This window comes from Sminthopsis crassicaudata, chromosome 5 (genome assembly GCF_048593235.1).
Source record: "Sminthopsis crassicaudata isolate SCR6 chromosome 5, ASM4859323v1, whole genome shotgun sequence".
Taxonomy (NCBI): domain Eukaryota; kingdom Metazoa; phylum Chordata; class Mammalia; order Dasyuromorphia; family Dasyuridae; genus Sminthopsis; species Sminthopsis crassicaudata.
Window position 1 is genome coordinate 164671086 of NC_133621.1, and position 15857 is coordinate 164686942.

At 32.5% G+C, this 15857-nt stretch overlaps 1 protein-coding gene across 1 annotated transcript in view; it reads right to left on the reverse strand.

Moving 5' to 3' along the window:
• CELF2 (CUGBP Elav-like family member 2) overlaps positions 1-15857 on the reverse strand; it is a 970051-nt gene that overhangs the window by 665542 nt on the left and 288652 nt on the right. Inside the window, exon 3 of the mRNA XM_074268694.1 lies at positions 14674-14757. The gene's annotated coding sequence lies outside the window, so the exon portion shown is untranslated. The remainder of the gene's footprint in view (positions 1-14673; positions 14758-15857) is intronic.

Below are 15857 nucleotides of genomic sequence, written 5' to 3' on the forward strand. Positions count from 1 at the left end.
AATTGATATATGTGATTTGTGTACATTAAACACATTACTTATATCATGACTTTATTTTTCTATGGAACAATCATGTAAGAGACTAAATAAAAGATAGGAAAAAGATGTCTTAGATATGAATAGAGCAGAAAAAAAGTCTGAGTTTCATAGTGGGCCAAAATATAGAGAAATTATTTTTTAAAAATATCTAAGATGTAGTAGCAAAAGTGTTGTGTAGATATACTAGATTATAATTTCCATGGGGGCAACAACCACATTTTCCTTGGATTTCATATTTCCTGTAACACTTGGCATATGTTTTCCATATGGTATATATTTTCTACAATCATATTGGATTATATACCATGGGGGAGGGGGGAGAGGTTTTCTATACTCCTCAGTGATTTCAAATCTATTTATGTATACTGTATCTAGCTTTGCTGACTTTACATGTAAAAGGATATGGAGAAACTAAAGAACCTCCAGAAGAGGGCAATGAATGAATAAAAGGCTATGAAGCAGATTTACAAATATAAGCTTAAAGGATTTGGAATTGTTCAGTCAAAGGAAAAGACCAAGGGGTAGTAATAATTCTTAAGCACATGAATTATTGTTATGAGGAACTTATTTTCCAAATATTTACCATATTTAGAGGAACATGAACAAGAGGAAGTTGCCTTAAAATGTAGAATAAGAAAATTTGTTTAAATATAAAGAAGAATGGTTTAAATGTTGGGATACTCTATCCATATGGTTTCTTACATTGGGACTATTAAATAATTTGTTCAATTTCTATCCCTGGAATTATTAAAAACTAAGACAATATACATTGTTTCTCCATGGTTTAGGCCTGAAAAACCAAAGATGCCACTCTGTGTGGTCTCATTCATATCATTGCTTCTGGCTCTCAGCCAAATATTTCCAGATATGGAATTTTAAGGGTTTTCATCAAATGTTAGTCAGGGTTGTGATGGTAAATGTTCAACAGCTGACTAAAAAAAAAATCACAGCATATTTTTATGCTTAATCTGAATTATTAACATTTTCCCCATCAGTTTCTAAAGTCTAAAAAATCATAAAGTCATCTTATTATTATATTACATTATGGAAATGCTTGTTTTAGTCCACAAATTAAAAATAAAATAATTCAACTGTCATAAACCAAGCCCTTATGTATAGTGTCTGCTGATTTCTAAAGTATAAATGCTTACACTGAAAATATAATAATAATAAACTTTCTCAAACCAGCAGGAAATGGCCCTAGTATACTTCCATCTTTAGTACATCTAAAGTACTAGTTCTATCTGAGATGTTTAGCTTTGATAAAATTCTAATGTGTTACTTGTCTATCAATGATGATAACATATCCCATAGTATATTATTACCTACTGGCTATCTTGTGCTATATGAATCAGAGCATTATAGATTAAGAGATAGATTGAATCTTAGAGCTCTCCAAATCTACTTTTCTTCTTTTATGTATGGGCAAATTGAGCCTCTAGCTATTAAGTGACTTTCCTGAGATCACAAGTTATTAAAAAAAAGGTATTTGAACCTTGGTCCTCAGTATAAATCTATTGGTCTTTCTATTGGAAGCAGTGAACTTCTGAAAAAGTTGACTTGAATTTAATTTTTTCCCTTAACTTACACTATATACTTGGAAACATTTTCTTGGAAAACATGTAGGTACCAACTTTGATATATATTCTACTCATTCATGTAGTTCAAAAAATTTCATTCTTTTAGAGCAGAGAGAGGGATTTAGTAGAAAGTGTGCTGGATTTGGAATTGAAGGACTTGGTTATGAATTCCAACTATGTCAATTACTACTTGTATAACCTTACTCAGCTCTTAATCTCCATAGATTTCAGTTTGCTCATTTACAAAATGTAGGGAGCTGACATAGATGAACTCTAAGGTCTCTTCTATATTTGTTATCTTATAACATATGTAGTTATACTATTAATTTATGCTAATGTGGTAAATATTTAATAAATGTTACATATATGTCTAGAATCTACTTTTCATAGATTCATATAAAATAAAACCAAATCAACAGAGCCCACTAGAGAGAAATCACTATGTTGGTTCTTATGGGGAAATAATATTTTAAAAAGACATATTGACAAAAACACTGAATTATATCTTTTTCTCAGGTGGGAGGAAAAACTGAAAGAACACAGGAGGAGGAAGACTGGGAATTTTTGAACCTTACCAGGAAAAGAGAAGGCTGGGGTGCTAGTGGCCAATTGCTTACTATTAAAGGGTGCTGCTACCATGAATTAAATATGATCATAGTTCACTGACACATTTAATGCATGATCCACCTAAACAAAACTCTATAGTTTCTCTTAATGCCAATGCTAATGAAACTTGGCAAATTGATCCCTTCTCAACTATCCTTTTCCCTGTCTCCTCATTGTCTGAATAAATGGCATCACTTATCCTTGGGAATTTCTTTCTTCCTTTAAACTTTATTTATTATATTTTATGATGTATTTTGTTTTAGATAAAAAATAAGCTAATTTTTATTTCATGGTGTTTACTATAAAGGAATAGATGACATAGTGGGGAAGGAAAAATGGGAATTCATGGACCAGTTGTCCTGATATTAACTGCAAGCTTGTATTGAAAATCTGTTTCTGTCTCTGTGTCTTGCTCACTATCCCTCTATCTCTATTCCTCCTTCTATCTTTCTCTGTTTCTCTGTATCTCTTTCTCTGTCTTAGTCACTATCCACAAAGATGAGTTTTACTTATATGTGGGAGCCATATAAATAGAGTGCTAAGCTTGGAATCAGGAATTCAAATATTATTTCTGACCCTTCCTAGGTTTGTGACTTTGGCTAAGTCATTTTACCTCTCCACACCTAAGTTTCTTTAACTAATTTAACTAAATTTAGTTTTAAATAATAATATATAAATATATTATATAAATAAATAATAAATAAGTCTTAATTTAAAACTTAAATTTAACTAACTTAACTAAAATTGGAAGGTTAGACTTATAGGTCTCTTCAACCTTGAAATATATGCTCCTGACCCTATGATCCTTCTGCCAAAGAATTTACCATTTAGTTCACATAAACAAACTAAAACATTTATTATTAGGATGAGTCAAATACATTTAATATTATAAAGATAAAAAATCCTTTATATTAATCTTAAGCTATTACAATTGTTATCATTGTGCCCATTTTATGAATGAGAAAACTAAGATATACAGAGATTAAAGGATTCGATATTTAACTCACTAATTACATTAGCAAATATTAGAGGTGCAGACTTCTTGACTGTTAGCTTAGTTGTCTTTTCACTGTATTTTTTCTCTAACTCATCTGGAACCTTTTTTAGGGTATGACCTATAACCAAAGCATATTTCGTTTTTTATACCAAGTCTATTACATTCATTTTGAAATTGTATCTCCTTTTTTCCTCTTTTGGAGGGAGTATGATTTCCTTAATCTCAATGATAGCTTTGATTATATTTTGTCCTCATTTAAAAAAAATCTCTTCCCCCATTCAAATTTTAGCTTCACTTAAAAAAATTTTTTATCTATTGATTTGACATCACCTGTATTTGCAAGTGTATTCCTCTTCTTTCCCTTCTCCCACAGAAGAGTTATTATAATAAAGGGATAAAAAGAGAGATAAAAAGTTCATCAAAATTAACCAATACATCCAAAGTCTGATTTTTAATTCTGTGTTCCATATCCATAATTTCCTACCTCTGTTAAAAAACTGGGGATGGGGGCCAGGAGGGGAAGGTTTGACCCTGTATTTAATAAAACCCACTAGGAAAGGTAGACTTCTTCCTCGCAAATTTATTTATTTTATCTCTATTTGCATGTAAGTAGAGATATTTCAATTTTTTTCCATTGACTCTGTTGCTGTCCTAGACTTATTCAGGGTCCTGGAATATAGCTCCCTCCATCCAGCTCTCCAGGGGTTCCATCCTACTCCATAGCTAGCACTCTTTACTCTCTATTTCTGTTGGTTAAGTCACAGTATGGTGGTAAGTTATACTATCACAGAATTCTATGAAGTGTAAACTTAATGGGACACAAGCTGAATGTTGTATATGTGGTCGCAATATACTGAAGGGTAACCCCTTTAAAAGGCTTTGTTCTTTGTATTGTTTATTTTGACAGATGAAGATCCCCTAATGTGAATTTAAGTACATTACATTCTTTATTTTTATTTTGTACTGCTTTAAAAAAAATACCACGTTGCATATTTCTCTAACAGATGTCAAAGATATGATCTATTCACACTTTTTCAACAGGGAATATCAGTTATTTTAGACCCCCCACTTTTTCTCACCCCAGACGATTTTGTCATTTCTCATGATTCATCACTATGTGCAATGTGTTGGAATTATCAATTCAATGACTTTAGAGAAGAAACCAATACTGTAGGTCTACTGTATGTTCTTGTTGATCTCACTATCTAGATAGCCAGTAGGGGAGAATCTGATTTTTAGATGCTTCAACATAGAAATAAGGAAATGCAAAGGGATATATTTTTCTCTTAGTGCCTTTTTTTCTTTCAATGAACAGTAATTTGTCTACCATAGATTAGAATTTGTACCCAGAGATTAAGCTGCAGTTATAAAATTTCTCAAACCTTAATGTCTGACAAAAATGTATACTTCTGAGTAAGGATGGTAGATGGGGATGGGGAGAACAACTTTTTCCTTTCAGCATTTTGTCTATACAAATCTTCAGATACATGAATCAAGTCAATAAGTATTTACCATATGTTAAGGAATGTGTGTGCTTGTGTTTACTGTATATCTGTGTGTGTGTGTGTGTGAGAGAGAGAGAGAGAGAGAGAGAGAGAGAGAGAGAGAGAGAGAGAGAGAGAGAGAGAGAGAGAGAGAGAGAATAGATGGGGAGAAAGATAGAGGGAGAAAGAGGGAGAGGGAGAAGAAGAAGAGGGAGAGAAACAGGGAGAAGAAGAGGGAGAAGGAAAGGGAAATGGACAGGTAGAGGAAGAACAGGGGCAGGGAGAGGGATAAGAAGAGGGACAGGGACAGAGATGGAGCTTAATGGGAAACTGAGAAATCTCCCAACAAAATCTATCATTGGAGAACTATTCTAAAGATATAAGGCTTTGGAAATGAGCAGAAAAACTTTGCACATGATAAATCCTTGATAAGTGTTGAATTGACTTTCATCTCTGTATAGTCTAGAATGGTAATCCTTAACCTAATCTAAAGATTGGGTCAATATTCTTTCAAGGCCACTCTTTTTCCACCTTTTCTTCTCTAACCCTCTTCCAGTTGACACAAATCTTATCAATCTTTTTAAAGTTTCTTGATTGGTCAGAAATAATAACTTACAGGATTCCCTAAGATCAGCCTTCATAAATTGATGGAAAACTAGCATAAAAGAGATTCTTAAAATTAATTTTATGGTCCATTATAGTAGGCGTTTCATTGAATGAGTGATGAATTTATCAACAATAATTATGAACTGATAAGTTTTCAAGCTTACATAGGAGACTATTGCATATACATAGTATAATCATCATTAGAAATGATTAATCTTAGTTAGCAAGATCAGAACTAGTGCCTCTCCTAACTGGTCATTCTGGAAAACATGAAATAGAAGAAAAACTTATGCAACTAACTCTGGTGAGAAGGAATATGGTTTCACCAATCCTATTCCAGTATACAACTTGAGATCACAGGAATGAATTAAATATCCAATTACTTTTATATTTATCTAGTAAACCTCCTTCTACTTCTTAGATCTGGAAAATTTAATACCTTGTCAGTGTGCTTTAAATAAAGGGCACATTTAAGGTCTTCAAATATCTTGTCCAAAGGCTTAATATTCTTGTACCATGAAATCTGGTATTTTTATCTGGAACTCTAATTTGTTCTACATAATCTCCCCCCCCCAACAAATTGGTATTTAAACCTCAAAACCTTTAGCTAACTACATCTGTCATTGATATTTTATTGTTTAATTTCTTTTTATGGAGCCAAATTACATCTCTCCCACATACAGCCGGCACTTTACATGTCTAATTTGTCGACATGTTCTATAATGATAATTTCATTGATTTAGAAAGTGACATTATGAGCAACATATGTTCAGTTTAGCAGTAGACCTTGTTATGGCAATCAATTTTTTTTCCTCCAGAACTCAACTATATTCCACAGTCAGAGGCAGCTGAATCATTTAACCAATTCATGTTCTCATGAAAAAATAAGAAAGAAATGTATTTGAGCTCATCTTAAAAAGAAAAAAAAAAAATCTCACTTTTGTGCAATTTGCAACATGCAGGCTAAGTATTACATAACTGGGGGAAGGGGAAGACCCAAGCAATAGAGTAAGAGACATTGTATAAACAGGAGATGACATAAAGGAAATGGAGTTTCATGTTTACAAAAATTCATTCTTTTCCTCCTTTTCAATAGTTAACATCCCCTTTATCCCACTTTTCTCCCTCTTAAAGCTCTTATGCTGTAACAGAAATATTTAAAGCAACAATCTAGATCTAACTCTTTTATCAACCTGTGAGTACTCAGGAAAAATAGATTTTCTTAGCAGAACAATCCAATTCGGTACTTGAGTTCTGTTCTTACATTAGTATAATGTCATATACATTGTGTGGATATATAAAATGTGTGATTATGTTGATTATAATTTAAAGATCAACATAAGAATTTATGTTAGCACTACTGTCTTTCTACCCAGGTTACTTATACTTTTGGAATCCAATTCTTAACATGCAACAAGAAAATTGGATTTACACACATATATTGTATCTAGATTATACTCTAACACATGCAATATGTATGGGATTGCATGTCATCTAGGGGAGGGAGTAGAGGGAGGGGAAAATTTGGAAAAATGAATACAAGGGATAATGTTATTAAAAAATTACTCATGCATATGTACTGTCAAAAAATTATAATTATAAAATTAATGAAAAAATAAGAGTTTAGCTCAACAAGATGTATATTCCAATGAATACATGGTATTTTTATTAGCTGTACCAGGGAAAGGTGATTGAGGAATGGAGTAACTCTTCCATGGTTTACTTAAATATCCTTAAGACGTCATGACGCAGGAGAAAGAACATTTGTTTTGAAATAAAGAAGAATACATTTTGAATTTCATCTTTTCTCACTACTTTTGTAACTGAGCAAATCCCTTAAGTTTTCATTCCTACTGAGTAGATGCCCATTAGTTGGGGAATGGCTAAATAAGTTATGGTATATGAATATAATGGAATATTATTATCCTATGAGAAACAATTAGTAGGATGATTTCAGAAAGGCCTAAAGAAACATGTATGAACTTATGCTAAATGAAGTGAGTAGAACCAAGAGAACATTGTACACAGCAACAAGAAGATTATGTGATGATCAATTCTGATGGACATGGCTCTTTTTGACAATGAGGTGATTTAGGCTAGGTCCAGTAGACTGGTGATGGAGAGAGCCATCTACATCCAGAAAGAAGATTATGGAAACTGAATGTGATTCAAAACATTAAGCAAACAACAACAAAAAAGGTGAAAATACACAACATAGTATTTTCACCTTTTTTGTTGTTGTTTGCTTAATTTTTTCTCATGTTTTTCCTTTTTGATCTGTACATGCTGCACAAGAAAAATCAGAGATATATGATCTCTGTATATATGTATATCCATATAGAAATATGGATATACATGAAATATGAAATATATATAGAAGAATTGTACATGTTCAAAATGTATTGAATTACTTGCTGTCTAGGGGAGGGGGTGGGGGAAGGGAGAGAGAAAAGTTTAGAACACAAGGTTTTGCAAAGATGAATGTTGAAAACTATCTTTGCATTTATTTTGAAAATAAAAATATATTATTAAAATTTTCAATTTTTTTTCACTTCCAGTATCGATATCTGTCAAATGAAAGAATTACGATTGATGGTTCCAGATTAATAAGTATTTAGCATATTTTAGGCAAGGTGTGTGCTTGTGTGTACTTATATATCTGTGTGTGTGTGTGTGAGAAAGAGAGAGAGAGAGAGAAAGAGAGAGAAAGAAAGAGAAAGAGAGAGAAAGAGAGAGAGAGAGAGAGAGACAGACAGACAGACAGACAGACAGACAAACAATTAGGTGTCACACTCTATCAAATGATGGGCCTGTAGTCAGGAAGACCAAGTTCAAACCCAGCATTAGAGTTCACTATCTTTATTGTTGGGGGGGGATAAAATAATAGTTGTAAAACACTTTACCATAATTCCTAGCAGATAGTAGATTAAGAAGTATTTATTAAGTTCATCCTCTTAAGGTTCCACCTAAATTCTTGAGATCTATGATTCTTAAAATGTTTGTGGATAGGATTAAGAATGAGAAAGGGAGTAAAGAGACAATAAGCAGTAAGAAAGGTTAAATATTCTGAGAGGAAAAGATCAGGGTTAAGCAGTTTTTTACAGGAAGTAGACTGAGTTAAGGCTTTTTGTGTTTATGATTGTGTGTGATTGCTATTGTGAGTTTCTGTCTTTATTGTATTGCTAATACAAATCTCTTCTTCCAGTGCTTAGCAATATGGGAAGTAACATGTAGAGCATGAGTTTCACATGACTATAACATAAATCAATTTGTTAACCTTTCCCACATTATCATTCCATCATGACTGCAACTGTATAATCAGGGCTGAGAAAGGATGTTATGATTGGTAAGTGAACCAAGGAGCTATAAAAACTTAGTCTTGTTAGTGCTGGAATAAAACTGATTGGTGAAACCAATTCAATTTAATTCAACTAACATTTATAAAGCACTTAACTTGTGGAGAATGTTTTATCATGTGCTGATGGAGAAAAAAAGGACAAGCCAATGTTCCTACTATCATCACCATCACCACTACCATCATCATTTTCATGTCATCAAATAACAACTGATATTTATATAGCATGCTAGAGCTTACAAAGTATTTAATATATTTTTCAGAGATAATACATATTTTTAATTTAGAAGGCATCTTATAATCTTTTAGGCAGATATATTAATATCTCACTTTGCTTTAGAGAACATGGAGAAAAGAAGGCTCGGAATGACTTGCTAAACTGTCTTCAAGTATTTATTCTGCTTATCCTTGGGGAACAGGAATAGAAGTTAATATGAAAGAAAAAACTTCCTAGCAAATAGATCTATTCAAAAGTGGCATTGCATAACTTTAATAATGTATGGTTTGACAAACCCAAAGACCCCAGCTTTTGGGATAAGAACTCACTGTTTGACAAAAACTGTTGGGAAAATTGGAAATTAGTATGGCAGAAATATGCATTGACCCACACTTAACACCATACTCCAAGATAAGGTCAAAATGGGTTCATGACCTAGGCATAAAGAATGGGATTACAAATAAATGAAAAGAACATAAGATAGTATACCTTTCAGACCTGTGGAAGAGGAAGGAATTTATGACCAAAGAAGAAACTAGAGATCCTTATTGATCACAAAATAGAAATTTTTGATTATATCAAATTGAAAAGATTTTGTACAAATAAAACTAATGCAGATAAAATTAGAAGGGAAGCAATAAACTGGGGAAACATTTTTACAGTCAAGGGTTCTGATAAAGGCCTCATTTCTAAAATATATAGAAAATTGACGCTAATTTTTAAGAAACCAAGCCATTCTCCAATTGATAAATGGTCAAAGGATATGAACAGACAATTCTCAGATGAAGAAATTGAAACTATTTCTAGTCATATAAAAAGATGCTCCAAGTCATTATTAATCAGAGAAATGCAAATTAAGACAACTCTGAGATAACACTGACACACCTGTCAGATTGGCTAGAATGACAGGGAAAGATAATGAGGAATGTTGGAGGGGATGTGGGAAAACTGGATCACTGATACATTGTTGGTGGAATTATGAATATATCCAGCCATTCTGGAGAGCAATATGGAACTATGCTCAAAAAGTTATCAGACTGTGCATACCCTTTGATCCAGCAGTGTTACTACTGGGCTTATATCCTAAAGAGATCTTAAAGAAGGGAAAGGGATCTGTATGTGCAAGAATGTTTGTGGCAGCCCTCTTTGTGGTGGCAAGAAATTGGAAACTACGTGGATGCCCATCAATTGGACAATGGCTGAGTAAACTGTGGTATATGAATGTTATGAAATATTATTGTTCTGTAAGAAATGACCAACAGGACAATTTCAGAAAGGCCTAGAGAGAGACTTACATGAACTGATGCTGAGTGAAATGAGCAGGACAAGATCATTATATACTTCAACAACAATACTATATGATGATCAATTCTGATGGACGTGGCTCTCTTCAACAATGAGATGAACCAAATCAGTTCCAATAGAGCAGTAATGAACTGAACCAGCTACACCCAGCGAAAGAACTCTGAGAAAGGAGTATGAACCACTTCATAGAATTCCCAATCCCTCTATTTTTGTCCACCTGCATTTTTTATTTCCTTCACAGGTTAATTGTATTATATTTCAAAGTCCGATTCTTTTTGTACAGCAAAATAACTGTAAGGACATTTATACATATATTGTATTTAATTTATGCTTTAACATATTGAACATGTATTGATCAACCTGGGGGAGGGGATGGGAGAAGGAGGGGAAAAATTGGAACAAAAGGTTTTGCAATTGTCAATATTGAAAAATTACCCATGCATATATCTTGTAAACAAACAAACAAACAAACAAACAAAAAAAAAAACAAGTAGCATTGCAACTTTCAGTGTATAGTAAATTTCCTTTTTTGAAAGTTGTCAAGTGGAGGCTTGATGAGATATTATAGAGAACAAATTACTTTTGTAATAGATGACTGTTAGAGTAAATTCAATATCTGATATTCTGTAAATTGATAATCATGTCCCTCTTGTATATTACATTTTATAAAGATTCATCAAAAAAGAACATACTGAATGAACAAAAAATAGGAATAACAATTAGGAGGCTATACTAACAATTTAGCAAGTAGTAAAAAAGGGATTGAACTCAGGTGGCAGGAGTGGGAATGGGAATGAAGGTATGAATAGGATAGATACTTAGATAGAAATAAGAAGGTACATCAACTAATTGAGCAGAGAGGGGGAGAAGATAATCTCACTGAAGTTTTAAGTATAAATGACTGGGGGAAATGATGATTGCATTGGCAGAAATAAATTAGAAATAAAATAAATTTGGAGAATGCTAATCTTGATTTTATACATGTTAAGGTGCTTACTAGACAACCAAATGAGCTGTCAGCTATTGGAAGTGCCAGTCCAGAGTTTAGGAGAAAAGTTAGGATTAGAAATATAGAATCCAAGGTAAATGGAAGGGAAAGGAGATACTTGTAGAATAAATTAATATTCAGTGAAAGATTGGGGAGAAAGAATATGGAAATATTGATAAAACAACAACAAAAAGCCTGAAGGGTTCAATGGAAAAAGAAAGAAAATGGTAATAAGAAGGAAACTGATATGAGCTGAAATTATGTTAATAGATATAACTATTGATTATTAATGATCCTCACAAAATTTGATCTTAGTCCAAGCTTCTATACCATCGATACTTTGATTGATAACACAGTCTTAGATTGATTTATTTTGACATAGTCTCCACTTTCTATATACTATATAATGAAAATGGATATCAACAAGAATCACCCTGAGAGATGCAAAATCTTCAATCAAGGATTGATTTTTTTATTGTTGTGTTTTATAAAATAGGAAATTGGGCTAATCCTTTTTAGATGTATTTTCAATAAGAGGGATTAAAACATAAAAAATTATATAGTTTAAGAAACTGTCAGTTAAACAGAAAAATTATAACTAGGCCTTTCCACTTAGAAAACATTCTTATGAATTCATGGTTGGCTCTTTTTGATCTTGGATAAAATTGGCAGGTTTGTATCTCTGGATACAAATTTGTGGTGCTTCTTTAATAACAATATATCCAATAGATGCTAGTTAAATATTTGCTTATTTATATATTGGAGTTTGTAGAAATATAGATATAAATGACAAATGAGCTATACAAACCTTCAGAATCATGTTCCAAATCTGGGTGAGTTATCACTTAGAAGTTGAATATTCCATGTTTGGGAGGTACTTACCTTTGGGAAATGAATTAATTCCCTAAAAGATACCTCGGTCCCTCTCATTTTGTGTTTCCCACTTCTAAAGGCTTTCTAGGGTACCATTTACTAAGAATTACCTGTCCTACTAGAAATATGCATCTCAAAGGATTTACTTTGCTCTCATTAAATAACTGATTCAAATGTAGGATCTGGCAGAACATCTGATGTGTAATGTGAACTTCCTGAAATAAAGGTACTTGTTATTACAATGCAATGTTGTTAGGAATATTGTTATTATTATTTTTTGTTGTTGAATCACAGCATCATTAAGGACATTTAAAACTAGCTAAGAGGAAAGTTAACATCAGGGAACAATTTAGTGTTAGCAAAGAGAGTAGAACATGACCTAATAGGCCTTTCTCATCTCTAACTTTATGATCCCATAAAGTCAGAATTTGAGTGTGTGCAATTTAGCTCTTGGTCCAGGGAGGTCAATTAATATGAGATTTTGATGCAAGCCCATAATTTGAAAAGGGAAAACAGAAATGGAGGCAAAAGTAATGATAATACAAACAAATCCCAGGCCTTCCAAAAGTAGATGAAAAAAAAAAAAAAAAAAAAAACAGGACCAAAGGAGTCATTGAGTCCTTTTCCAAATGAATTTTCAGTCTGAGGTGGAGCATATACTGGTACTGGCAGAGAATCACTCTTTGCAATAACGAGTAACATTGAAGAGCCAGAAGAGACTTACACAAAAGCTAGACCAGCTCCTTATTTTACAGATAAGGAAATTAAGGCTCAAGGAAGTAACAATTTTACATATAGATATATGTACATAGAGATGAGAGACAGAGAAAGAAAGAGAGACAGAGACAGAGACAGAGAGAGAGAGAGAGAGAGAGAGAGAGAGAGAGAGAGAGAGAGAGAGAGAGAGAGAGAGAGAGAGAGAGAGAGAGAGAGAGAGGCAGAAACTGGGTGGAGGGGAGGAGGTATCACAGCAATGTTGGGAGGGAATTTAGAAAGCATGACCTAATCAGCACAAGTTCTTTTCTGTGTCCTCACAATATCCTAAGGCAGCAATGGCTTTCCTTCTTTCTTTACCAAAGTCAATGGTACATCACCACCTTGGCTCTTGCTTCCCTCTTTGCTATTTCTCAAATGTTTTGAGACACAAGATTTTTTTAGTAAGTAGTCTTAAGAGCTGATATTCTTTTTCTCCACTATGGAGTAAATTATCTCAAATTTTAGTCAATCATCTCAAACTTAAATGATCTGATTTTGTATTTACATTAATGGTTAAGTAGGACACCTTTATATTTCTTTTTTTTCATTGTTGTTTATATTATATAGATCTTTTTTATTATTAATTTTATAATTATAACCTTTTTGACAGTACATATGCATAGGTAATTTTTAACAAGTATAATTCTAAATAAAAGGAATGAAGGATACTGCTCTTTAGAAGAGAACTAGGAACTAATTTGAGAGAAAAGGCCTTCCCAAGATCGCTATATTATTGAAACAAGTCAATGAGCATTTTAACATGTGCCAAGCATTGTGCTTAATGATATGACAATGATCAGTGAGTTGAAATCTTTGTTTTAATTTTATTTTTCTTGATTTTTTCAAATCACCTTCATTTCTGAATATGTTTGCCCTTATATCTTGAATAGTCAGCATATTTTTTAATTAAAAAAGCAACTCAGAAAAGCTTTAATTATATTTAAAAATATACACAATATTCTGCACCTGTGATATACTATCTATACAAAGAGGGGAAGCAGATTTATTTTCTCAGTTCTTTTTTTAGGCCCAAGTATAGTAGAACAGATGGACAGCTATGTGGTACAGGGAATAGAGTATTGGCCCCCTGGACTTAGGAGATCCTAAGTTCAAATTCAGCTTCTGATCTCATGAATTATATGACCCTGGTCAAATAATTTAATAGTTTGTCTCATCTATAAAATGAGCTGAAAAAGAAGTAGCAAACCAACCATTCCAGTATCTTTTCCAAGAAAACCTCAAATGAGGTCACAAAGAGTTGGACATGATTTACCAACTAAACAACAACAAATGGTAGAATAGGATGCATTAAAAAACAAAACAAAACAAAACAAAAATCATTCAGTTTTGCAAAATCAGTTTTCTTCTACAGAAAACAAGTAAAAATCAATGAAAACCACCAATAGTAGATATATTTTATATGAAATAAATAAGAAATAGATAAGGTATTCTTTATCTTTCACCTACATAGTCCTGTATTGTACTTATATGTTACTTAATAACTACTTCATTTCAGTCTGAGTTTTGAGTATTCCTTCATGCTATTTATCACCCTGGGGAAATATTCTAACTTGCATTGAGCTAAGGAAGGCTATATAAGAATGTAAATAGTTGCTGCTTTAGTTACTATTATTTCTTTCAGAGATAATTTTGTAAAGTAATGAAAACTGGTGTCTTAGTTGCATGGAAAAAATATTCTTGGAAAATATGAATTTGACACTCTAGTCAGCTGGCTTTAATAATCTGTAACCCAAGAAAAATAGTGAGATTCTGCATTAGTTCAACCAAACATATACTTCAGTTTTCCAATGGAAAGCAGTGTTTTAAAATCAGAATAGAGGAAAGTAAAAAGGTAATCTGTACTCACCAAGAAAGATAACAGCCACTCTAAGTGGTGATGCTTGCTTTTAGTTCGCAGGCCTAAGTTGAAAATTACAGTCCTTTCAGTTTTCTGAAAATGCAAGCAGAGTTTACATGAAATTCTCCATTTCTGATAAATGACACCAACCAATACAGTTACTAGGTCAAATCTAAAGAGTGATTTGACTTAGCCATAGAATTATCCATTTCAAGTGCTGATTTTTGGACAAGCACACATTAAATTAACACCATCACAATTCAAATGATATTACAGAGGAAAATCTTCAGCCCAAAGCCTGCTTCCAATATTTATTATTTGTGTCTTCCCAGATGAATTATCTAATGTTACTAAGACTCAATTTCCTAACATAATATATAAATGAAGATCATATACTATTTGCCTAAGGTCGTTGTGAGGAAAACAACTTGTAAATACTAAAATACTATAAAATGAATTAGCATCATTATACCAAGTAGCATTCCTAATACATTTGAAAAATCAGCTTACCCAACCATTTTGTTTTCTAAAAAAAACCAAACCCTTACCATTACATTAGAATGACATCTCTTTAGCCATAGTGTGAGCAGTTCCTACTATTCATACTTCCTTTCTTAGAAGTACTGAGAAGTTGCCTGAAGCATATAGAAGTTAAATTGCTTGATCAGGATTAAATATGTAGAACAGAATGAATGATTCCAAGGCCAGCTTTCTCTTCTGGATAGCTATGACATGACTGCTTTAACTATGAGTTGGTCTTCTGAATAAAATTGATATAGCATCTCAAATCTTTTTAAAGTTACTTGGAAATCATCAATTTAGCTACATCATTTTGTAGATGAAGACACTGGAGTGATACCCATGGTCAAAAGTCTAACATGCATACACAATGATCTTTATTCTCCTTGACAACTTTCACAAAGTAGATAATGAAGTTTTTTTTTTTTGATTCATTGATTGACTCTTTAAAATTTTTTTCTTTTCCTCTTATTTATTTAATATTTTCCCTAGTTACATTCAAAACAATTTTTACATTTGTTTTTAAATCTTTTGAGTTTCAAATTGTCTCCTAATCCCCAGTCCCAGTCACTATTAAGAAACCACATTTGATAATCTAAGACCAGATTTTCCTTCACAAAGTTTTTGTTTTTTTCACACACAAAACTCAAACCAAATTTTGAGAGCCATAGAAG